We start from the raw sequence: 25037 nt of genomic DNA, 5'->3' as shown, positions 1-25037 counted from the left end.
CATGCTGTCCCCTCTGTTTGGAACGTCCTGTTCCATATCACCTAGGTAACTTTTTTTTGTTGTTTTTTTTTTTTTTTTCAAGCCTTCAGTTTAGGCTTTACTGACTGATGAAGCCTCTCTCGGCTTCCCAGGCTGAGTTATGGCCACCTCTTCCTGGTTAATATGAGACTTATTTTTGCTTATCCATTTCTTTTAAACAGTCTTATCCAGGTATATAATTCACATATCATACAATCCACCAATCTAAACTGTACAATTCAGTGGACTTTAGTGTATTTACAGAGTTATGTGACCATTACCACAATGTATCTGTTTTTCTCACTAATCATCTGAGTTCTTGAGGGCAGAAATCATGTCTTATTTTTGTAACCTCAGCACGTTACCAACCTGGCACAGAGGAGGCTCTCAATAAATGTTTGCTGAATAAATGAATATTATACTCATGCATGAATCATTGACTCAATTAGAATAGCAAGCCTGCAAACTTGCTTCTGTGGAGCTGCCCATAGGACTGAATCAAAGTAGGAATTTCACAAATGCTTTAATTCACATTTGTATTTTGTACCCATCTTCCTGAAAAATAAGATTTCTGATTTATTTTCCTGCTTTGTCAATACCTAAGTAGTTACTTCAAAGTTTCCACACCCATTTATGGCTGTTATTTTTAAAAGTTTCAAAGAAATTGAATCTACCTTTATAATCTTTGTCCCTTTCACCCTTTTTTCCCTTCCTCCCTTCCTCCCACAAATATGTGAGTATTTGTACCAAGCAGTGTGCCTGACAATACATAGATGTGGAGAGTAAAACCAAAATAGCCATTGTTCTCATGATATTTAGAAATGAATTTCATGTAAGGGTAAATGCCAGAATTAGAGCAAGGTTACCTAATTTATCTCAGACAGAAACAAACACCCGGATTAGAGATGCTGCTCCTTAGACTCCATATACCTCCCTTTCCATAGCTAGGATCAGTTGGCCCCCATCTGTATACCTCTGTGTGTCTCCTGCTGTGATAAGAGAATTTAAACATCCAATATTGGGACTCAGAGTAACATAGACTATGCTTGTTGTAGTCACCTTATTAAGCTTATTAAGTTTATAAGCTTATTAAAGCAACGTCCTGTAAAGGTACAGCTTACCAGATCGCCCACTTTGGGCACCAGAACTTGATAGCATTAGTCATGTGGGGTCCAGAGTCCAGTTATCTACATACAATAATATGTAAAGATGTTATTTATTTTGAGACTTGTAAACAGCACAAAAAATCCATACTCTGAAGTGGGAAATCCAAGCCTCTAAATATTTAATACATAAGGAGGTTCCAATTAAAGAGAGGCAATAGAGCATTTTGGTTAAGCTGTGGTGCTCTGGAGCAAAACGTCCTGGGTTTGAATCCAGTATCAGCCCTTACTATCTGTGTGACCCGGGGCAAGTTACTATACCTTTCTGAGTCTCCGTTTCCTCATCTGTGACATGGGGCTAATGAGATGATTTACTGAGATACTACTATACTTGGAACAGAGTAGTAAATGTTCATTAAATGTTACCTGTTGTCATTACTAAGGAGCCAATGAGAGCTCTTGACTAGAAAGGCAAAATGAGTAAGTTATTCTAGTACCCTTTATTCCAATTTCTGCTTATTTCTTAATATGGTACATGCCATTCCTTTTCCTACATGTGCTAGGATGTCATTTTCTTTATATGAGAACTTGTATTAGTATTTGCAGAAAATCTTTAGGCTATGCTTATGCACTTCCTCAAAGTTCACTTTAAAGCAAGTTTTCTCATATGTTTTCTAGGAAGGTTTTAATTCTCCAGGACTCTTGGCAACATGCCAGCTGACTGCTTGCCTGGCTAATTTCCCTGGGAAAAGTCTCTCAATATTTGCCTAGCCTTGTAGTTCTCTGTCTCTCTGTGTGTGTGTTTTGTTTTTGTTTTGTTTTGTTTTGTTATTTTTGTTGTTTTTTGCTTTTTAGGGCCACACCCGCGGCACACAGAGGTTCCCAGGCTCGGAGTCCAGTCGGAGCTGTAGCCACTGGTCTGCATCACAGCCACAGCAATGCCAGATGCGGGCCATGTCTGCAAACTACACCACACTTCACGGCAACACCAGATCCTTAATCCAGTGAGCGATGCTAGGGATCGAACCCACAACTTCATGGTTGCTAGTCAGGTTCGCTAACCACTGAGCCACGGTGGGAACTCCTGTTTTTGTTTTTGTTTTGTCTTTGTAGGGCTGCACCTGTAGCATATGGAAGTTCCCAGGCCAGGGGTCAAATCAGAGCTGCAGCTGCCAGCCACAGCCCCAGCCACAGCAACACCAAATCTGAGCTGCATCTACAACCTACGCTGCAGCTCACAGCAATGCTGGATCCTTGACCCACTGAGCAAGGCCAGGGATCGAACCCACATCTTCATGGATATTAGTCAGGTTTGTGACCCGCTGAGCCACAGTGGGAACTCCCTCTTGTAGTTCTCTTGATCTGTGTTCTCTGCCTTCCTCAACTATCTTCAAAGGAACTGGAAACTCCTTTGCGAGAAGAGTCACTTCTCATTTGGGGTTCAAGTTGAAAATGGATTCTCCTATTGGACAAAGACGAGGCACTCTGTGACATTTCTTACTTCACTAGTGTGTATCAGAATCACCTAGAAGGCTTATTAAACCTTGGATTGCTGTGCTCCAGCCCCTAGAGTTTCCAATTCAGTAACCCTGAGGCAGAGCCCATTAATTTGCATTTATAGTAGGTTCTCTGCCGATGCTGATTTACTAGTCCAGAGACCACACTTTAAAAACCACTCCCTACATAATATCATGAAACATTCGCATCCATACCTACCATTAACTTGAGGAGGAGTTGTTTTGTTTAACTATTTTATACTCGATATAACATTATCTGTCCAACAACGCTTAGGAGAAGTTTTAGGGGACAGATTCAATTGGGAGATTTAGAACTGTCCTGTGGAATGCTGGTAAATGTTTGACAGCCGGCTTTCCAGTACAAAAGACACAAATTTATAGCATTTGCCAGTCTCCGTGGTGTGAACGTTCCCAGAATAGCCGACTTCAAGCTACCAAACAAAATCAACCAACACGCAAAATTCTGACAACTTAGCACTTAGTTCTCACATAGTTACAGCACTCCTGGAAGTTTCTTGGTAAAAGCCTTTGGTAAATTTTAGACGGTCTACACTTAACCAATTCATCCCGGAGCCACATTTCTCAAACTTTAATGTAAATATAAATCATCTGGGAATCTTATTAAAATATAGATTCTAACTTAGCAGGTCTGGGGTGGAGCCTGAGATTCTGATTTCTAACAGGCTCCTAAGTGATGTTGAGGCTACTGGTCTGTGGACCACACTTTCAGTGGCAAAGACAAAGAGTACCTTCCAGGGCAAAATTCATTATTTCCATCATTAGTCCCAAGCCAGAATTTTTTCAATAGGCTCTCTTCCTCATAGGATAAACTTCAAGGAATTCCTAAATCTCTGGGTATCAATTCCATGACCTCCATCTTTCAGTGCAGACACAAGACGTATCACTAACTTCCTGCTCCACCCACATCTGCTGCTGCTGGACACTTCCCTTTCTCACTTGAATAAAATTCCCCAAGCCCCCAATACTTGGCTCAGTGGAAAATCTCTGACCTAAGGAAAGTCCATTCATTTTGCAGCCGATGATCTGGCTTGAAAAGAAAAACTGGACCAATCATCAGTCTTGAAAAATTGGAATTGGGGAAATGAAAGGCTGATGCGTTTAGGTGGGAGAACTCAAGTTGTAGGGTCATGGTGTAGATTTGAAGCAAGAGAAGCCTTAAATGATAAACTGATATTATGTAGTAAAAATAAATGATGCCTGAGTAGAGTCACATGAAGCTAGTCAGTTTCAAAAGCAGAATGAAGTGAGGATGCTGAGAAAAGTAGAAATATCATGAAGAAGAAAGAGATCTACCCGCCCCAGAGGAAGGTGGCAAATGCTGCCTCAGTTTCTGTTTCCAACACGCCTGCGGTGTCACTGTCCTTCTCCCTGTGTTTCTACAAGATCCTTATCTACCATAAATGTCCCTACAGTAACCCCTGTTTTCTCGAACAAGCACCAGCAAATGTCTTTGTTTTCTCAACAAACAAAAACCTAATTAAAATCATGAGACTCTAGTTATTCTAATCAAGATGCTCAAATTGGCAGCTCTTTGCCAGAATTAGTAGCAGTCTTAAACATGGAATCTCTGAGTCTGAAAAGCTGGATGTATAAATGCTCTCTATAATTCTCTCCTTAAATGGAGCAAACCCGCATCCTCATGGATAAGACTCAGGTTCTTAACCCGCTGAACTACAACAGGAACTCCATTAAATTTCTGGTTGCAGATGAAGGCACAGAGGCACCGAGTTCAGTGACTTGCTCAATCAGTACTTAGGTGAGTTGGGTGAGTTTGGATTTGAATCCATGATGCCTGACTCCAGAGTCTATGTTCTTAGCCACTATTTTACATGGATCACACATATTTCATGCTGGACATTGTGCTAAGCTAACATATAGTATCTTGCTTAATTCCATTTTATAGATGAAGAAATGGAGGCTCCAAAAACTTAAGGACCTCTTTTTTCATTTGAAATAAATTCTTCTCTCATCTCAAAAAAAAAAAAAAAAAAAAAAGGAGTTCCAGTTGTGGCGAAGTAGTTAATAAACTGACTAGGAACCATGAGGTTGCCAGTTCGATCCCTGGCCTTGCTCAGTGGGTTAAGGATCTGGCATTGCCATGAGCTGTGATGGGTTGCAGACGCAGCTCAGATCCCATGTTGCTACAGCTCCGATTGGACTCCTAGCCTGGGAACCTCCATGTGTTGTGGGAGCAGCCCTAGAAAAGGCAAAAAGACAAAACAAACAAACAAACAAACAAAAACTTGTCCAAGGCCACCACGTAGTGTCAGAGCCTCATATCGGGGTTAGTACATCATAACCATCACACTATTCTCCTGCTTCACTGCTTCTCTGCCACCGTGAAACACTGGTGTTTATACATACATATGACTCAATATTTTTCATGCCGATGTTTTACATTAGAAAATGGCCAGATAATATCAGAGTGTGTGGGAGAAAGTAAATAACATGTAAGCACATACACATTATTATTTGATCTTCAAAGCCAAGCATGGAAATCACAAGCACCAACAAAACACTAATTAGAGTTACTATTTAAAAAATCTCTAATGTATGCAGAGGTAAAACTTATTTGAAATATTTATCTAAAATATGGCAATGTGTTTTCTTCGTGTTATAAATCTAAAAAAAGGAACAATAGCAACAAAGCAATTCTCAGGAAGACATTTGATTTTTACAAAAAAAAAAAGATGTGTGCACCACTCAGAAGAGGAGGCCATAAGTCACTGAAAGGATGTGACTGTCTTCCTCCCTTCTGTGCTATGTGGCTTCATCGTTTTGTAGACTTAGAAGTGAACTTGACATTTTGCTGTTGTGCTCCATTCAGGGCCCTTCTTTTAAATTAGGTCAGAATGAGGCTGAGTTCCTCCCCAGCTCTGAACCTAGGGACTAACAACAAGTTAATAATCTTACTGTTGAGATTAAGTAATTATTTCCTAGTCATTGTTATCTGATAAAATAGTGAAGCCAAACACTCCAGTATTCACCTATGTAAAATGGCATCTCATCTCGGTCTAAATTATTTTACTCTCAGAGTTGCCATTGTGGCTCATCAGGTTATGAACCTGATGAGTATCCATGAAGACTCAGGTTCAATCCCTGGCCTCACTCAGTGGGTTAAGGATCCAGCATTGCCATGAGGTGTGATGTAGGTCACAGACATAGCTCGGATCCTGCATTGCTGTGGTTGTGGCGTAGGCCAGCAGCTATAGCTCTGAATTGACTCCTGGCCTGGGAACCATGTGGGGCAGGTGCAGCCCTAAAAAAAAAAAAAGGAAAATAGTAACTACAACATTTTTGTGGCACATGATTCTACATGCAACTTCTCAGCTTCAATGACACCTTGTTATTTTAAGCTAAACAGCAATGTATAATTGTTAAGGGTTAATTTATTTTTGGCTACACCTGAAGCATGTGGATGTTCCCAAGCTAAAGATCGAACCCAAGTCACAGCAGCGACAACTCCACATCCTTAACTGCTAGGCCACCAGGGGACTCCATGTGTTGATTTTTTTTTTTTTGGTCTTTTCTCTTTTTTAGGACTGCACCTGTGACATATGGAAGTCCCCAGTCTAGGGATCAAATGGGAACTGTAGCTGCTGGCCTATACCACAGCCACAGCAATGCCAGATCTGAGCCACATCTGCCACCTACACCATAGCTAATGGCAACGTGGGATCCTTAACCCATTGAGCAAGGCCAGGGATCAAACCTGAGTCCTTGTGGATACTAGTCGTGTTCATTACCGCTGAGCCCGACAGGAAATCTCATGGGTTAATTTTTAATGAATAAATAATAAATGCCTTTCTGGCTCCTCTAGGACAAATAACAGAGCTATAACGAACAAAAAAACCAAAATCCAAACCAAAAACACAATAGATCAAAGGGATATGCAGGGACCCAAGGGGAGGGAGTAATTAGCATTTTGATCCATCAGGAAAAACAGCTATTATTTAGAAAAATAAATAGATGTCTCCAAAGATCAAAGGAAAATAATAATGGCTGGGCATAGAAATAAGAATAGAAAGATTACTAAATAAAATTTCTTTGCAAGAGTTCCTGTCGTGATGCAGTGGTCAACGAATCTGACTAGGAACTATGAGGTTTCGGGTTTGATCCCTGGTCTTGCTCAGTGGGTTAAGGATCTGGCATTGCTGTGATCAGTGGTGTAGGTTGCAGACTTGGCTCAGATCCTGCATTGCTGTGGCTCTTGTCTAGGCCAGCGGCTACAGCTCCAATTAGATCCCTAGCCTGGGAATCTCCATGTGCCATGGGAGCGGCCCTAGATAAGGCAAAAAGGACAAAAAAAATAAATAAAATAAAATTTCTTTTCAACTGTAATAATTTAGGTTCTAAAATATGTGCTGGTAATTGCTTTTCTTTCCTATTTTTGAACCATCATCACTGGTATAAAACATAATTGTTCAAGAAAATACAAGAATGCATGGCTCTCCTGAATCCTCACCAGAAGGAGGGCTACATCCAGAAGGTGAGGGAGACTAAGACATCCTGGTTCTCAAGACTCCACTATCGGAAGAAGCCCAACCCCTCCCGTGGCTGTCAGTGAGGGTGGGGATTTTTGCAGAGTTACCACAACTCACCGTTTACACAGCCTGCAGAGCAGATTCAGGAAGTAGCAGCTCTGTTTTGGGAGGGCTCCACTTAACCCAAGTGGCTCACACCCTAGATGCAGACACAAGTTGGACAGACACAGGACCTGCTGCGTAGCTTTGCCTGGCTCTGAGGATCGGTTCATCTGAAGGCAGGTGAGAGGGTTTGAAGGGTGCAAGACCAATGCGAAGGAAAGGCCCTTCTGGGTGTGAGCTCTCCTTCTACCTAGTGCCTTCCAAGGATGCATGTTAGAACCTGAGCAGGGAGGCAAAAGAAAAATATGTAAATGATATGGCACTGAGACCTCGGGGGTCATGTGAGCACAGGACTTCTTGTTTATGGGAACAAGGTAACAGAAAGGACATCAGAGCAATTCTCCAATGTGGCCAGCTGCAGCCTGTGATCCACTTAGGACAGTGTGAGCTTCGATGGCTTGGGCACCTTCCTTACAGACAGACAGTAGTCAAAGGCAGCAGGAGAGGACAAAAAAGGGCCGAGGCCAGACAGCAGCAATGTGTTTGCAAACACTCAATGAGACAGTCCCTTGGTACAATCCGTACATCCATCCAGAGCTTGGGAGCATTTTATGCTGAAGTATAGGACCCAAAATTACTGCTGAGGTCCTAAAAGCAGAGAAATACCCAAACTCTAGTTCCTTCTTGGTCTGGAAAACACAGCCATGCGCAGAAAACCCTCTGAGAGTAAGCCAAGCAAGCATGATTGTGTTTTTTACAATAACGATGCCCAATTATGAGGTTTACTAGGTCTCATTTATTGTTTAATTTTCCTAAATTTTCTTTGGCCAAGATTAGCAGGGTTTTTTGTTTTTTTTTTTTCCTTGCACCCATTTTATAAAAGAAAAAGTTCCAGGTTATAAAATAAAATATGGTACTCTGTGCTCTATATTTTAACTTAATCTTAATTGAATTAATATAAAATCCTGGTCAGTTTGCTAAATTTTATCAAGTTACCTGTGGCTATTTATCATATCCCTTATTCCATGAGAATTAAGTATCTTTCATAGTCTATAGTAAGAAAGCATTATTACAATTTATGAGGAAATCTGAATAAATTATACTCACTGATTAATCTTCCTTTGTCATTTATGTTGCTTCTTTCAAATAATTTAGTACATTAGAAGGATGCTTTTATTTTTACAAAGCTGTTCTGCCCTTATCACATTGCCATAACTCCACCTGCTACAAAAATGCTTCAGTATCTTTACTCATTTTTTCCTAACAGTTTTTTCTCCTTGCTGTAATCTGGTAGCTATTGATCATTTCTTATTTTAAAAGAATACTATACTAGGAGTTCCCGTCGTGGCTCAGTGGTTAATGAATCTGACTAGGAACCATGAGGTTGCAGGTTCGATCCCTGGCCTTGCCCAGTGGGTTGGGGATCTGGTGTTGCCATGAGCTGTGGTGTAGGTTGCAGATGCGGCTCAGATCCCGAGTTGTTGTGGCTCTGTCATAGGCCAGCGGCTACAGCTTCAATTGGACCCCTGGCCTGGGAACCTCCATATGCCACGGGAGCAGCCCTAGAAAAGGCAAAAAAAGACAAAAAAAAAAGAATACTGTACTGGTTATACATCATTTGCTACCAACCATCTCCTTAATTTATCCTGTCCACCCTGCTAGGTATGTCCTTGAAAACTGACCCTTTTAAATTGTATCACCCCTGACTAATACAGATTCCTAGTCAGTATACAGTTGTCCTTCAGTATCTGTGGGGAAATTGGTTCCAGGACCCCCACAAACACCAAATTCTGAAGATGCTCCGTGTCCTAGTGGAGTTCCTATTGTGGCACAGTGGGTTACATACCCGACTAGAAGCCGTGAGGGTGCAGGTTTGATCCCTGGCATCACTCAGTGAGATGAGGATCGCGTGTTGCTGGGAGCTATGGAGTAGGTCACAGACGTGGCTCAGATCTAACATTGCTGTGGCTGTGGTGTAGGCATGCAGCTGCAACTCCATTTTGACCCCTAGCCTGGAAATTCCATATGCCACAGGTATGGCCCTAAAAAAAAACAAAAAAAATAAAAATAAAAAACAAAGTGTCCTGGTATTAATTTATAATCTGTGCACACCCTCTGGTATACTTTAAGTCATCTCTAGATTATTTATGATACTTAATACATTGTAAATGCTATGTAAATAGTTGGAAATACAATGTAAATGATATATAAATCACTGTCAGCATGGCAACTTGAAGTTTTTTTGTTTGTTTGTTTGTTTTTGCCTTTTTGCCTTTTCTAGGGCCGCTCCTGCAGCATATAGAGGTTCCCAGACTAGGGGTGGAATCGGAGCTTTTGCTGCTGGCCTACGCCAGAGCCACAGCAACTCGGGATCCGAGCCACGTCTACAATCCACACCACAGCTCATGGCAACGCCGGATCCTTAACCCACTGAGCAAGGCCAGGGATCAAACCCTCAACCTCATGGTTCCTAGTCAGATTCATTAACCACTGTGCCATGATGGGAACTCCCTTAAAATTTTGTTTTTTGAAAATTTCTGGAATTTTTTAAAAAATATTTTTGATCTATGGCTGTTTGGGCCATGGATGCAGAACTATGGATGCAGAACTCTTGAATATGGAGGGTCAACTGCATTGCTAGATCAGAATTTAACTAGGTGGGATACACAAAGAGAATTGTATGTGTTGGTGAAAATTTTTAACATTATGCTAATAATAACAATTTCCATAGTTCAAAGGAATGAAGGCAGGAAGCCAAGCCATTCGCAGCAGGCCTTCTTTTTTTTTTTTTTTTTTTGTCTTTTTGCCTTTTCTAGGGCTGCTCCCGGGCTAGGGGTCTAATCCGAGCTGTAGCCGCTGGCCTACACCAGAGCCATAACAAATTGGGATCTGAGCTGTGTCTGCGAACTATACCACAGCTCACGGCAACACCGAATCTTTAACCCACTGAGCAAGGTCAGGGGTCGAACCTGCAACCTCATGGTTCCTAGTCAGGTTTGTTAACCACTGCACCACAACGGGAACTCCCACAGCAGGGCTTCTTATGGTTGACTTTTAACTCTGTCCTGAGGTCCATATCTTACTGTAAGAACACCAGTGTCATCTTACTTCCAAGGTACAATGCTACACCAGTCTTTGCTGAAGCTCCTTCTATAAGTAAAAGAGAAGGCCTTACCGCACGATTTACAGCCCTTCCTATTCGATACATATCCAATATTTGGAGTCATTCAGTTAAGACTCCAACAAGACAGTTTTTAATGTCAATCAGCACCCTCCAAGGACGACAGAACAGTCCCCTATGACATTGGCATTAAAGTCTGATTCTCTTTAACTTTTCCCTCTAGTGTGAATGGTAAAAAATGCCTCTGTGTTTTTTCCATCATCTGGCAGATAATTATTACATCACACACACACACACCCCTCCTAAGGAGAAATATGAATTCTTAGAAACATTCTTAATATGCATTGTTCATATAGTATTGGCCCACAAATGTCTTTTTTTTTTTGTCTTTTTGCTATCTCTTTGGGCCGCTCCCATGGCATATGGAGGTTCCCAGGCTAGGGGTCCAATCAGAGCTGTAGTCCCCAGCCTACGCCAGAGCCACAGCAACGCAGGATCCGAGCCGCGTCTGCAACCTACACCACAGCTCACGGCAACGCCGGATCCTCACCCCACTGAGCAAGGCCAGGGACCGAACCCGCAACCTCATGGTTCCTAGTCGGATTCGCTAACCACTGCACCACGACGAGAACTCCACAAATGTCTTTTTTAATTGAACGGACAACTAATTAAGAATCTCGATTTCAGTCTTCTTTTGAAAATAGCCAACAGACCAAGTCATCGTGAGCCCATATTTCTACGTGGTCATCACTCACTGGAGCTGAGAATGTGTTCTCTTTCTAGTTGGGCCATCAGCCACCCATGCACCACGATCGTTACACGCTGTGCTGTCTCTCTGGGCATTTCGCTCATCCTCAGGGTCTGCCTAGATTCTACACACACTTGACTTTGCAATCTCTAATCCTACTTCTTTTCAAATTGTGTCCTCTGGAGTCTGTCAGAATGAAAAAAAGGGCTATGGCTGAAGAATAGATACTTAGTCTGAGAAGATACTTAGATAAGATGCATTTGCCTTTCATATTTTAAGCAACTCACCTAAGGGCCTTTCTACCTGAATCATGTATATGTAGTAATTATTATACAACTTGCTACTTTTCCTGGGTGGGTGATTGTTTCACATCCTGATGCATCTTTCTCTATTTTATATGCTTTTGGACATATTGAAACTCTTAGTCAAACTGGTCTGGGTAAAATAGCTTACAGGAAATCACCCTGAGCTCACCCAACTATATTTTTTGTTTTTTGTTTTTCTTTTTTGGCTTCACCCACAGCACATGGATATTCCCAGGCTGGGGATCAAATCTGAGCTGGAGCTGTGACCTATGCCACAGCTACAGCAATGCCAGATTCTCAACCCACTAATTCAGGCAGACGATTGAATCAAATCCTCCACAGAGACAAGCCAGATGATTAACCCACTGCCCCACAGAGGGCCTCCTACATTAAAAACTCAAAGTTATCTAATGCTTTTATTCACATATCTGTTTATATATCTTCATTTCCTTTTCAATAGCCTTATTTTACTCTCTGCCTTACTCCGATTTAACAGAATAACTAATTTTGTCATAAAAAATAAATATTACGACTGTTTAAAGTTAAGATGTATACTTTAGGAGTTCCCATCGTGGCACAGTGGTTAATGAACCGAGTAGGAACCATGAGGTTGTGGGTTCGATCCCTGGCCTTCCTTAGTGGGTTAAGGATCCGGCGTTGCCGTGAGTTGTGATGTAGGTCGCAGACACGGCTCAGATCCCAATTTGCTATGGCTCTGGCGTAGGCCTGTGGCTACAGCTCCGATTGGACCCCTAGCCTGGGAACCTCCATATGCTGAGGGAGCAGCCCTAGAAAAGGTGAAAAGACCAAAAAAAAAAAAAAATATATATATATATATATCCTTTAAACAGTTCCTATTCTTTGGTCTAGTCCCTCTGTGCCAAAGATGCAGCCCACTTCCAAACTTTTTTTTGGGAAAAGATCATAGAAATAACTGCTTTTTAGTACTGTTGCCTTATTAAGTTCTACTTTTTCACATTTTTAAAAGAAAGTGGCAGGTATCACTATCTTTTCTTGGGGGTCAAATGGGCTTTGTGATGAAATTATTACTGTTTCTCTCTCGTCTTTATTACACTTGATCTTAGCCAAAAGGCCGAGAAGCGATCTCTCATCTTTATTAAAATCCTTCAATCTCCAGGATTACAGTGATAAACCAACTCCCTAGCCTAGCAGGCCAGAGCTGCTCTTTCTATGTGTATATACATATACAGTGAATACTATTATATTACACCCATTTTATAGATAAGGAGACTGAGGCAGAGTGGTATTTAAAGCATACTCTAAGTCACAAAGCTAGTAAGTAAAGGGGCTGGCAATTGAATGCAGCTTGGCTCCAGTCAATACTCTCAATGAGTGTACTGTACTGCCATTGAAATCGAAAAGCTTTTGTCAAATGTCTACTACGCATAAAGCATTGTATAAGACATAATGAGAAAAATAAGAGAGTTTTGCTCACAAGAAATAGATAATGTTATACAAGAGAGAAACCTGCTCCTAACTCACTATGGAAACAAATAAGAGAAAAAGACTAAACTCAGGTGGGGAGAATCTCAGTTTGGATTGAAAGTAGATATTTCATTAGAGGCTTGAAGAATGTGCAAACTTGGAAAATGATAAGGCAGTAAAAAATACTCAAAGGAGCTGAATTTTAGGAAAATTAGTCATTAACATCTGTGATCATTAAGTAAATAAGCTTTGGGAAAATGAGCTTCAGTTTCATTTATTTTAATTAACGAATTTTAGGCAGCCATTTTTGTTTTATTTTGTTTGTTTGGAAGGATTGGTTTCCTCTGAAAGCCTTGCTGGGCACTTGCTGTGCAGACAAGTGAGTCTGGGGGTACTGAGGTGGGTATCGGTGAGGTTCGGTGGAGAGCTGTGGATCAGAATCAGAGGTGCTGCTGGAAACACAGATAAGCCCCAGCCCCAAGCTTTCACATTCAGTAGGTATGGCCTTGGACCAGAGGCTTCCCTCTGCTCCCTGGTTGCTTAGGTGGTGAGGTGCTGCTGCTGCAGCCTGGAGGAAACCACTGCCCTATGGGAATCTCAAACCTACCGAAAAAAAGGTTGGGATTTTGGAAGATCTCACGGCTCAGTTTGTCATGGAAAGTCAAGGGGGACACAGATTCTGGGTGGGGTTTGGCATTTCCAAAAGCAGGGACTGTCGGCAGGAATTCTGAGAAAGGAAGTGGTTTAGAATTTTGGAAACCAAGGTGGGACACCCACTAGAAAGAGCAGCTCTGGCCTGCTAGGCTGGGGTGTGTTTTATCACTGTAATCCTTGGAGATTGAAGGATTTTAATAAAGAGAGAAACAGTCATAATTTCATCACAAATCTTTGCCAACTATAAAATTAGTGATATCTGCCTCTTTCTTTGAAAAATGAGAACAAATAGAACTTAATAAGGCAACAGTATAAGAAAGCAAATTTTTTTTTTTGCCTTTTTTAGGGCCGCTCCTGCGGCATATGGAGGTTCCCAGGCTAAGGGGTCGAATCGGAGCTGTAGCCACCAGGCTACACCAGAGCTACAGCAACGCTGGATCCGAGCCACGTCTGCAACCTACACCACAGCTCATGGCAACGCTGGATCCTTAACCCACTGAGCAAGGGCAGGGATCGAACCCCCAACCTCATGGTTCCTAGTCTTGGATTCGTTAACCACTGCGCCACGACGGGAACTCCCGAAAGCAATTATTTCTAAATGGTCTTTTCCCAAACAAAAGTTTGGAAGTGGGCCGCATCTTTGGCAGAGAGGGACTCCTATATTAGAAAACTCAAGATAAATTTATTTAATGCTGTAACAGTTTAAATAAAAGCATTGCAAGTTTTTCTTTGTTTCTGTTTGTAGTTAACTACCTGGAAGAGGAATATACTTGATTTTTCTCAATAGATTTTGACATTTAAAATAATGTATATGCCCAAAGGGGTAGGAGTTTTCATTACTTTGGTTTACTTTTACTAAAGCAAATAGCTGTTTTGCACAATGTTATCCAGCAGGATTTGTTCCATATTATGAATCAAAAGAACTCTGTAAATGTATTAATAATATTTCAAATATATTTAAATCTTAGTAAGGAAGAAAAGCCAGCATGATAATAATGTACATTTATCAGTGATTATACTGAGACATAACACTGGTAAATATTTCAAAGAGGGAGATAAAGCTAAGAAAGAGTTTGGAATTGAATAGGAAAAAAAAAAAACAAGGGAAAAAAACCCTAACCCTAAAACCAAATAATTTGGAGAACATTTGCATTTCCCAAGAGAACTATGAAATAATGAGAATTTGGTGTCTATTAGTCAAAAGCTGTAATTCAACTTTGGTGTCAGCCAAACACCTGTGCTCGTGCTTAGACTGGGACAGGTACCAGTCATAACTGGCACCTACCAAGAGTGGTTTGTGTTCTGAGTTACATGCCACCAAGGAAAACTTTTAATTTCCCCAACAGTTTGTAAATGCAACTGTGAATGCCTAATTCACATGAACAATAGATGGAAGGGAAAGTGCTGTTCAGAAGACAAAAGATCAAGAGAGGCAAATATCCCAAGCCAAAGAAATTTAATAAATTCATATGAACATTAAAGGAAGTGGGGGGAAATCTTACTTGTGCATACAAACAAGTTTCCCTCTACAGCAACTGGCTTAATTCCCAAAAAACTATAGAAAAAGACTCAATAAAAATATAATAAAAAAAGGCGAATAAACTTAGTAAAAGCTGACCTACTCCCCAAATCGTAATTTTCCCTATAAATACCAATTTTTAGTTAGATCCATTCCTTCAATTTTAAAATGCGAATTCAATAAAAATATAGCAAAGAAATCTCAGTATTTCAGATCCATTTCAATTTTGCGTTCTTTCTCTCTCTCTCTCTCTCTCTCTCTCTCTCCCCTTCCCCCCCACCCCAGGCATAGAAAAGAAGACAATTTTCCTTTAGCACTGGAGAAGAAACGTGAGTTTGTAAATTTAAAGACTGCAAAGATTTGCTAATGCTGATCATAATATTTCTTACAGATAAGTTATAAACTAAGATGCTAAACCATACCTGCAGTAAGCAGATATTTCTTATTTGGTTCAGTCTTTCAACTTTTCCTGGTCAAGCATTTACTACAAATGACCCACTTATTTACTGCCATGGAAAAAAAGCATTCCACTACTACCTCTTTGTTCTGAGGGGAAAACAGGGCTCAGGGGGCCAAACAGGAGTTGGGGGAGATAAAAAGGCAATCAACGCTAAGCTGTCTTTGAGATCTTAAGCAAAGCATTTATTCATCCATCCATTCATTCATTTATTCACCTTTTTTCTTTTTTTTTTTTAGGGCCGCATCCTCAGCACATGGAAGTTCCCAGGTTAGGGGATACATCAGAGCTGCAGCTGCCAGCCTATACCACAGTCAAGGCAACACCTGATCTGAGCCATATCTTCGACCTACACCAAAGCTCACTGCAACACCAGATCCTTAACCCACTGAGGGAGGCCAGGGACAAAACCCTCAACTTCATAGATGCTAGTCAGGTTTGTTACCACTGAGCCTCAATGGGAACTCCTCAATCACATTTTTTAAACTCAGATAATAGCACCAGAAGTATAGTCATGAGGAAATGCTAATTAAATAACGTGAAAGAGCTTCGTCAACATAAACTACTTATTTAATAATTCCTTTAGAAATTAAAATATTAAATATAACTTATTTGTTAAATCAGATGTTTAATTATATAAACTATTCCCTGAAATAAGAAGGGAATTTTAAACAATAACTTTTAGAGATTATTATAACATTTTTAGGTTACTAGGGAAAAAAAAAACTGTTTCAGAACCCAAACTTGTATCCTTGTGTATTAAATGTTATTCTGACTTCAAAATAGACTACAATTAAGCTTTATTTAATGCATTCATTCAACAAACATTTATTGAGCACTGACTATGTACCAAGAATATAGTCTATTCCTGGAGTTCTCGTCGTGGCTCAGTGGTTAATAAATCTGATTAGGAACCATGAGGTTGTGGGTTTGATCCCTGGCCTTGCTCAGTGCGTTAAGGATCTGGCATTGCCGGGAGGTGTGGTGTTGGTTGCAGACACGGCTCGGATCCTGTGTGGCTGTGGCTGTGGCACAGACTGGCAGCTACAGCTCCAATTCAACCCCTAGCCTGGGAATCTCCATATGCCACAAGAGTGGCCCTAGAAAAGGCAAAAAGACAACAACAACAACAACAACATATATATATATAGTCTATTCCCTGAAAAATATAGGCACACAAGAATCCAAGAATCTCTGGGCATAATCAAATAGTGAAATACTTGCAAAGGGAGAGAAGTGAATGAAAATAATGTTTTTCTAAGTGTCCATATTGGTAAAAATCTACTTTAGAAAGTAGAGAATTTTTTTTCACCCTGAGAATTGTACCCATTGTCTGAAATGTCTGGAAGACAAGCTTATTTTCAGTTTGGGATTATTAACACAGCACCCTAAAATTTTTATTTTGGTAACAAAAGTAATATAATAATTCTAAAGAGTGTAAAATAAAAATGGAAGTCTCTCTCCAATAATTGCTCTCCCTATAAATAACCACTGTTAATGTGTTCAGTCATCCAGATTTTTTCTCTATGCAGTAAATTATAGGTGATACAAGAAAGTAGAAATTTCCACAGCACTTGGAAATTTGACAGTTAAATCTCTTAAAATTGATGACAGCCCAAGAGAATCTTGAGTTACCCAAAGATTTCCAACACTATATTGCCACTATCATATGCCTCTCCCAGCTGATCAGTGGTCTGTTGAGATTTCTTCTCACACTAGTATGAGTACCTGGCTACAGAGAACATATTTCTTCAATTTCTGCCTTATCGATGTCCATAAAAGTAAGAGTTGAAAACTTCAGGTGTTCCCACTATGGCTCAGCAGAAACAAACGTGACTAGTATCCATGAGGACTCAGGTTTGATCCCTGGCTTCACTCAATGGGTTAAGGATCTGAGCTGTGGTGTAGGTTCCAGATGTGGCTGTATTGCTGTGGCTGTGGTGGAGGCCAGCAGCTGTAGCTCTAATTCAACCCCTAGCTCGGAAATTTCCATATGCCATGTTGCAGCATTAAAAAAAAAAAAAAAATTGGTCGTCATTCCTTTTTTTTTTTTTTCCATTTCTGGCTGCTCCGTGGGCACATTGGAGCTCCCAGGCCAAGCTGCAGTGGCAGCAATGCTGGATCTCAGCACTTCAAGATGCCACCGATCCCGTTGGGCCACAGCGGGAGCTCCAGCCATCACTCTTCACAGAGCTTTACTACTAAACCACATAATCTATATTAATTTTCTACCTATGGAGTTCCCGTCGTGGCGCAGTGGTTAACGAATCCGACTAGGAACCATGAGGTTGCGGGTTCGATCCCTGCCCTTGCTCAGTGGGTTAACGATCCGGCGTTGCCGTGAGCTGTGGTATAGGTTGCAGACGCGGCTCGGATCCCGAGTTGCTGTGGCTCTGGCATAGGCTGGCAGCTACAGCTCCGATTAGACCCCTAGCCTGGGAAACTCCATATGCCGTGGGAGCGGCCCAAGAAATGGCAAAAAGACAAAAAAAAAAAATTTCTACCTAAATGTTGGGTGAAAAATATAGAAGTTGTGGTTTAGTATTTTCGACACAATTAAAATCACATTTAAATCCAAGTATAAGTAGCTTGATGAAGTATGTATAGCATGAAGAGGCAGAAGAATAATATTCTAAAAGTATGAATGCCTGGATTTGAGGTCTAGAGCTGCCACATATAAGCTGATCCTGTGAATTAAAAGACGTAATTTTGCAGAGTTCCCTTTGTGGCTCAGCAGTTAATGAACCAGTCTAGGATCCATGAGGATGTGGGTTTGATCACCTCGCTCAGTGAGTTAAGGATCCGGTGTTGCCGTGAGCTGTGGTGTAGGTCGCAGACGTGGCTTTCATCCCGAGTTGCTGTGGCTGCTGAGTAGGCCAGCAGCTTGTACTGGACTCCTAGACTGGGAACTTCCATATGCCCCAGATATGGCCCTAAAATAGTAAAAAAAAAAAAAAAAAAAGGTGTCATTTGGCATCTCTGAGTTTTCTTATTTGCTAAAATTGGCAGTTGTGATATGAATGATTTATTCAAAATCAGATGTTGATATAAAGATCAAATGAGCTAATTACACATCAAAAAGTTTTGAAAATTGTAAAGTGCTATACAGAATCAGAAATATAGTAATACAATATTTGTTTAAAAATGCAAAGTCGCATTTCATTTTCTTTCACTAAAATTAGAAAAAAAAACCTGAAAATGTTTAGAAAGGCATTATATTTTTTTGCCTTACGTTGTTTTATGGGACCTTGATACACAAATCAGTTGCCTGTATTTATTGACTTATCTGATTTTAATGAGGCAATATTATTGATAACAGGCAGCATGCATATGTCCATCCTTTAAGCTGAATTTTACTCAGCTTCTGTAATATATTATGTGACACAGGGGAAAAAAAATAGAAACACACTAGGTACAGATTTTTCACTTTACTAATAAAACATCTACTAAGTATCTTCTGGGGAAAATATAGAGAAGGCTGTTCTACCTACCAAAGGTTAAGAATGGTCAACTTGAAGTACAGAAAAATTAAAAAAAAAAAAAGAAAAAGAAAAGAAAAGAAGAAAAGAAACCAAACTTGAAAGATAATTGAAGAAAAGCCTCCAGGGAAGTCTTTTCTTTACTCAAGAAGGATGTGCTCGAAGTTTGCTTAAATAAAAAAAGAGGAAAGAGCTCTTGGAACAATAAGAACTGTGGATATGAAAGAATATGAGAATGGTGTCAAGGGAGTGACAAAGGCAGGAAGATAAAGCACAACAGCGCAAGTGTTCTTAAGGGAGCGAGAAGTTGGAAAATGCCTATGAAAAGAGAGGAAGGTCATGGCTAGGGAACTTCAGAACATCCCTGAGGTTACACATTAGAGAAAAGGTTATTTATATCTGCGTCTGTCTCCACCACCAGATTTTTAGTTCCTTAAAACAAGATGCCATATCTTATTCATACTCGTGTCTCCCAGAGCAGCTAGGTCTGTTCCCTGTTCATGGAAGGTTCTCAGTCGGCATTGAGTTGAACCAAAATAAAAGTTGCCTGTAATGCATTTAGATGCTGGCTATGACACACAATGATAGGGACTTAGCAAGACCTATGTATGACTTAGTAAGTATATACTGGCTCATGTATTTATGATAGAATTTTTTTTTTCTTTTTAGGGCCACACTTGCAGCATATGGAGGTTCCCAGACTAGAGGTCCAATTGGAGCTATAGCTGCTGGCCTAGCCACAGTCACAGCAACGCAGGATCGGAGCCACATCTGAGATCTACACCACAGCTCAGGGCAATGTCAGATCCTTAACCCACTGAGCGAGGCCAGGGATCAAACCTGCAACCTCATGGTTGCTAGTTGGATTCATTTCCACCATGCCACAACAGCAACTCCATGATAGAAATTCTTAGTGAGTGTCATGTGCTAGGGAGGCTCTGAGGAGAAAGCAACAAATCTTATGTGTCAGGATTCTGTTTTTCTTTACAAAAAACCCAGACCTTCCAAGTTTAGCATTAGAAGAATTTCTAGATGATCAGGAGACGGTTGGGCCACATGACCCTGCCTGGTAGCCCTGGTTTTTCCTAGCCATTGGGGTCCTTAAATGGATTGCCCTTGAGACAACCATGCTGAGCGGGGTGGGAGGGTGGAAGGATCCCCCTTTGGGCAGTCTGGTTTAAGCATGGACAAATAACCCTCTCTTCATTTCCTGTGATCCAGCTAAAATTGTCTATTAAAGATTAAAGACTGTGGGGAAAAGATAAAGGGGGAAGGGGAGTTATTCTTTTCAAATTTCCACAACACATAAATAGCTCATGTGGGGAGTTCCCGTCGTGGCGCAGTGGTTAACGAATCCGACTAGGAACCATGAGGTTGCAGGTTCGGTCCCTGCCCTTGCTCAGTGGGTTAAGGACCCGGCGTTGCCGTGAGCTGTGGTATAGGTTGCAGACGCAGCTCGGATCCCGAGTTGCTGTGGCTCTGGTGTAGGCCGGTGGCTACAGCTCTGATTCAACCCCTAGCCTGGGAACCTCCATATGCCGTGGGAGCGGCCCAAGAAATAGCAACAACAACAACAACAACAACAACAACAACAAAAAAAGACAAAAGACAAAAAAAAATAGCTCATGTGTCTTTATCACAATCCTGTGAATTCAGCTCATTTTATAAGTGTGGAAAACAAAATACAAAGAATCTAAGTGAGGAAGTCTGTTCAGATTTAGCTTATACTTATTGTGCTAAGTGAGACTGAAGTCAGCTTCATGCAGTCACTCAATAGATACTTACTGTGAATTTATTACATACAAGCATTACAATGTAACAGTGTAGAAACATAGTAGCATATATTCTCTGTCCTCAAGTTCCTTCTACTCTAGTAGTAGGGGAAAAAAAGCACTCCACTGAGGACCAGGTCATTCATAATCACTGAAATAATATTTCAGATGATACTAGTCAGGGAGTGAAAGCAACCATCCAATCACTTAAAAAGTGAATGGCTGGTGAGGAAAAAAAGAGGCAATGAACATGTAATAGTATACTCCCTGGACATGTTAGTTTGAGTTAAAAATTCTCAAGCTCCTTTAAAAATTGAATTTGCTCAGTTATATTGAGTCATTTATACAAAGACAGCCTGAGGGTAGAGACATTAATTAGAACCAATTGTAGCTGAGCCAAATCTAACATAGATCTCCACTTGAAAAGTCAGGAGGAGGAGGGACTGGGGAAGATCCTCATGTTTTCCAGAAGGGAATTGTTACAGAAAGATCAAAAAGGAAGGGCAATTATGAAGGGAAACTATATCAGAAGGTAAGAAAAGAATTGAACAGAAAGAGAATAACTTCTCTAAGATATAATACAAACTACATCTGGCAATACGTTGTTGTGGCTAAGGACATGGACTTAAACATCAAAAAGATCTGGGTTTGGAGCTTGACTCCCCTGAAGAAAGTTATTTGATACTTCGAGCCTTGGGTTTTTCCATCTATAAAATGGGGGGAATAATACTTAACTTTATATGGCAGTTGTAAAGGTTAAATAGCCAAATGCAAATAAAATGTCTGGGACATTATGTGGTCTCAGTCGGTGGTTGTTATAATGATTATTCAGTAACTTAAGGAGACTGCATCCTTGAACTTAGTGAAAAGCTGGTAATCCACTGGTGCATATTAATTCAATGGAATGCTAACACATCTTTAAAATACACTTCTGCAATCACAATCTTTAATTAGCAATCACCCACTCATGGGTGGGGGCATTTTCACAGTTGTATGGAAAGTTTTTGGACATCATAATCATATAGGTAGTGGTGGGAGGTGGTACTTGGGATTAGTGGACAGGTTCCAGGGAGGCTAGAAATTCTAGGATTCTCAGGAATTCTAGAAAAGTTCTGCATATGAAAGGATGCATGGCCTTGCAAGCTGCATGATTTCTGAATGTCCCTCTAAGTATCTTGTAGTTTAAAAAACTCTTGTGTATGATCTGAACCTAGACCTCAATTCTATTTCACATGAAGCATAATGTTTTCCATTGTCTTAACATACATTTTCTAGGAATGTAGTTATTATGAAAATAAAGGAAAGAATTTATTTGGTTTTGCTTGGAATTTTACCAAGAATGGTTCACCATCTTGGTAAAATCATGTGACTCACAACAGTGTCACCCTTATGATAAATCAACACATCTGTATATCAGTCTGCTTTTATAGTCATGACATTCAGGTTAAAGCTACAAGAGAAAGACAAATACTGTATAATTTTACTCTTATATGGAATATAAAAAGCAAACAAGCAAAACAACCCTGAACAAATCAAACCCAATAAAAACAGATATGTGGATCTGAGAAGTAGTTATCAGAGGGAAGGAGTGGGTAGGGAGGAGTAGGCAAAAATTGGTAAAAAGGATCAGCTGTATGGTGACAGGGAAACTAAATTTTTAGTGATAAGTATGCTGTAGTATATACAGAAGTAGAAATATAATGTTATAATGTTATGTATAAATATAGTGTTATAAACCAGTGTTACCTAAATAAAAAATAAATTCAAGAGTTCCATGGGAGATCCTGTCATGTCTCAGTGGTTAACGAATCTGACTAGGAAACATGAGGTTGCAGGTTCGATCCCTGGCCTTGCTCAGTGGGTTAAGGATCCGGTGTTGCCATGAGCTGTGGTGAGATGCGGCTCGCATCTATGGCACGGATTCCTTCCCTGGCCAGGAGACTTCTGCAGGCTGCAGGCACAGCCAAATAAATAAATAAATAAAAATAAATTTTAAAAAACAAAGTTACTTCAAGGTACAAACATCTAACTTCTTCACTCTGCCTTCTAGTGAAGACATAGCTGAGCATTTCATACAGTATTTCATTACAAATTGCTTTGTTTTTAATTATCCTGCATGTTACAGCTAAGGCATGATTTTTTTATGCATAGTTCATGCACATACAATACCTTGTCTATGAATTTCATTTCAGGATGATAAAGGTATTATAAAATATTTCCTGTGAAAGGGGAATGTTGGCTCAGATGGAGCTAAGAACCATGCTCTAGAATTATATTTAATATCCTAAAAATATATTAGCAATATAAAGTGAAGTAAAAAAAAGTAAATTCAGGAGTTCCTGTTATGGCTCAGTGGAAACGAACCTGACTAGTATCCATGAGGATGCAGGTTCAATCCCTGGCCTCGATCAGTGGGTTAAGGATCTGGTGTGAGCTGTGACGTAGGTTGCAGACAAGATTCAGATCCTGGAGTTCCGTCATGGCGCAGTGGTTAACGAATCCGACTGGGAACCATGAGGTTGCGGGGTTCAGTCCCTGGCCTTGCTCAGTGGGTTAACGATCCGGCATTGCCGTGAGCTGTGGTGTAGGTTGCAGACGCGGCTCGGATCCCGCGTTGCTGTGGCTCTGGCGTAGGCCGGTGGCTACGGCTCCGATTCAACCCCTAGCCTGGGAACCTCCATATGCCGTGGGAGCGGCCCAAGAAATAGCAACAACAACAACAAAAGACAAAAAAAAAGAAAAAAAAAAGATTCAGATCCTGCCTTGCTGTAGCTGTGGCATAGACCAGCAGCTTGTAGCTCCAATTTGACTCCTAGCCTGGGAACCTCCATATGCCACAGGTATGGCCCTAAAAAGCAATATATATATATATATATATTTTTTTAAATATGTTTTAGAAAAGTTTTTATTTTCAAAAGACTGAATCCCCACAGTTAATTTGCAAGCATTATAACAAGCAATGGGGAAAATAGTTTTGTGTTGTGATTCTCTTAAATTGTATCATATGTATAAATCAGAACTTTTTAAGTTCAGGTTGATAAAAAGAAGGAACTGAAAAGGTTAACGAAAGAACAGAAATTGTAACACGTGATGAGCATGAGTCATTTTAGAGCTAAAGAATAAAAATAGAGGTTTTCTTCAAGTCAAAAGATTGATCTATTTCAAAAAAAACCTGTCCAAATGGAAAATAAGTACAAAGAAATTAGATGATTTGAAATATTAGAAATACTGGGCTTTTTTTGGTTATTTGGGGGGATTAAGACACCAATATAGGCAAGCTAAATTATTTTTATTTTCTTTCTTTCTTTCTTTAGGGCCCCACCCACAGCATATGGAAGTTCCCAGGCTAGAGGTCAAATCAGAGCTGCAGCTGCCAGCCTACACCAGAGCCACAGCAAGGAGGGATCCCAGCCATATCTGCAACCTACACCACAGCTCATGGCAATGCAGGATCCTTAACCCACTGAGCAAGGCCAGGGTTCAAACCCACATCCTCATGGATACTAATGGGGTTTGTTACTGCTGAGCCACAATGGACACTCCAATATAGGCAAGCTAAATTAAAAAGTGGGGTATAATTCTAGAAAGAACACAAATAATATTACCCCTGCTGCAGAGAAGAACATAATTCCTGTAATTGATGATTATTTTCAAGGTCGGTTGGTGGAAGTTCACTGAATTTTTTTTGTGTGTGTATGTAGGTATATCAGCAGTTGGTATTAGTTTAAAAAAATTCTAAAATTTGACCATTAAATAGTTATTTTAGATTATATAGGTTTCAAATTTCAAAACATAAATTATTTAATGAGTGGAATATCTGTTGAAAATTTTTACCATCTAGTTTATTTGCTCTGCCATACGGTGTGCTTCTGGGCCACAGTTTCCTGCACCAAATGGTTTATGAAAACTACCATTAATAACGTATCAGTGCAGGGAGTTCTGGCTGTGGCTGGGCAGTAAGGAACCTGACTAGTATCCATGCAGATGCGAGTTCGATCCCTGGCCTTGCTCAGTGATTTAAAGATCCAGCATTGCCATGAATTGTGGCGTAGATCACAGACACGGCTTGGATCCCATATTGCTGCGGCTGTGGTATAGGCTGGCAGCTGTAGCTCTGATTTGACCTCTAGCCTGGGAACTTCTATATGCCACACCTAAAAAGAAAAAAAAAAAAAATCAATGCAGGTTTGATCCAGGTCTCGCTCAAGTGGGTTAAGGATCTGGCATAGCCATGAGCTGTGGTGTAGGTCTTAGATGCATCTTGGACCCAGGGTTGCTGTGGCTGTCGTGT

The 25037-nt window shown here is 40.5% G+C and overlaps 1 protein-coding gene across 2 annotated transcripts in view; it reads left to right on the top strand.

The window, feature by feature from the left end:
- The first annotated feature begins 7312 nt into the window (after positions 1–7312).
- Positions 7313–25037, top strand: part of CNOT6L (CCR4-NOT transcription complex subunit 6 like) — a 191185-nt gene continuing 173460 nt past the window's right edge. The window contains exons 1-2 of one of the 2 annotated variants that reach the window (XM_047798833.1): positions 7313–7425; positions 15324–15367. The gene's annotated coding sequence lies outside the window, so the exon portion shown is untranslated. The remainder of the gene's footprint in view (positions 7426–15323; positions 15368–25037) is intronic. The other variant, XM_047798834.1, reaches the window with a different exon arrangement.

The sequence above is a fragment of the Phacochoerus africanus genome, chromosome 10, assembly GCF_016906955.1.
Source record: "Phacochoerus africanus isolate WHEZ1 chromosome 10, ROS_Pafr_v1, whole genome shotgun sequence".
NCBI classification, from domain to species: domain Eukaryota; kingdom Metazoa; phylum Chordata; class Mammalia; order Artiodactyla; family Suidae; genus Phacochoerus; species Phacochoerus africanus.
This window is presented reverse-complemented; position numbering and strand designations above follow the sequence as displayed.